Source organism: Amblyraja radiata, chromosome 30, assembly GCF_010909765.2.
Source record: "Amblyraja radiata isolate CabotCenter1 chromosome 30, sAmbRad1.1.pri, whole genome shotgun sequence".
Taxonomy (NCBI): domain Eukaryota; kingdom Metazoa; phylum Chordata; class Chondrichthyes; order Rajiformes; family Rajidae; genus Amblyraja; species Amblyraja radiata.
Genome location: NC_045985.1, coordinates 23,234,132 through 23,234,973, shown reverse-complemented (window position 1 = coordinate 23,234,973; position 842 = coordinate 23,234,132).

The following is an 842-nucleotide window of genomic DNA, read 5'->3' as shown; positions in this document are numbered from 1 at the left end:
AACGTTTGCAGTCAGTTTTTATGTGTCCCTGCCAGTTTTCATTCATAATCTATTTTCCTTTCCTAATTTAGCCCTTTGTCCTCCTCTGCTGGTCTCTGAATTTTCCCAGTCCTCCGGTATGCTGCTTTTTCTGGCCAATTTGTACGCATCATCCTTCGCTTTGATACTATCCCTGATTTCCCTTGTTATCCACGATGTACTACCTTCCCTGATTCATTCTTTTGCCAAACTGGGATGAACAATTTTTGTAGTTCATCCATGCAGTCTTTAAATGTCTTCCATTGCATATCCACCGTCAACCCTTTTAGAATTAATTGCCAGTCAATCTTGGATAGATTTTCTATTGACCCAGTCCAATCTACTGAGCGGTGTACAGGTTCTTGGTGAGAACACACCTGGGAGTATTGCGTACAGTTTGGTCTCCAAATCTGAGGACGAACATTATTGCCATGGCGGGAGTGCAGGAGCAGGTTCGCCGGACTGATTCCTGGGATGTCCAGGACGCTTCTTGTGGAGGAGGGACTGGTGGACTTGGTTTGTAGCTCTCTCGGACTTTTGGGAGGATTTGAGAGGGGCTCTTGTGGAGACCATGCAAATTTCTTGGGGGGTTGGACAGGCTAGGTGCAGGAGGAATTAGTAGGATTGTCACGATGTTGGGGGGGGTCCGGGACAAGGGGACTCACAGACTTAAGATAAGGGGGAATAATCCTTTAAAACCGAAGATGAGAAACAACTTTTTTACACCAGAAGAGTGGTTGAATCTCTGGAACTCTCTGCCAACGGAGGGTTGGGGGGGGGCAAGTTCATTGCCTCATATTTGAGAGGGAGTAGGCTGTTGCCCT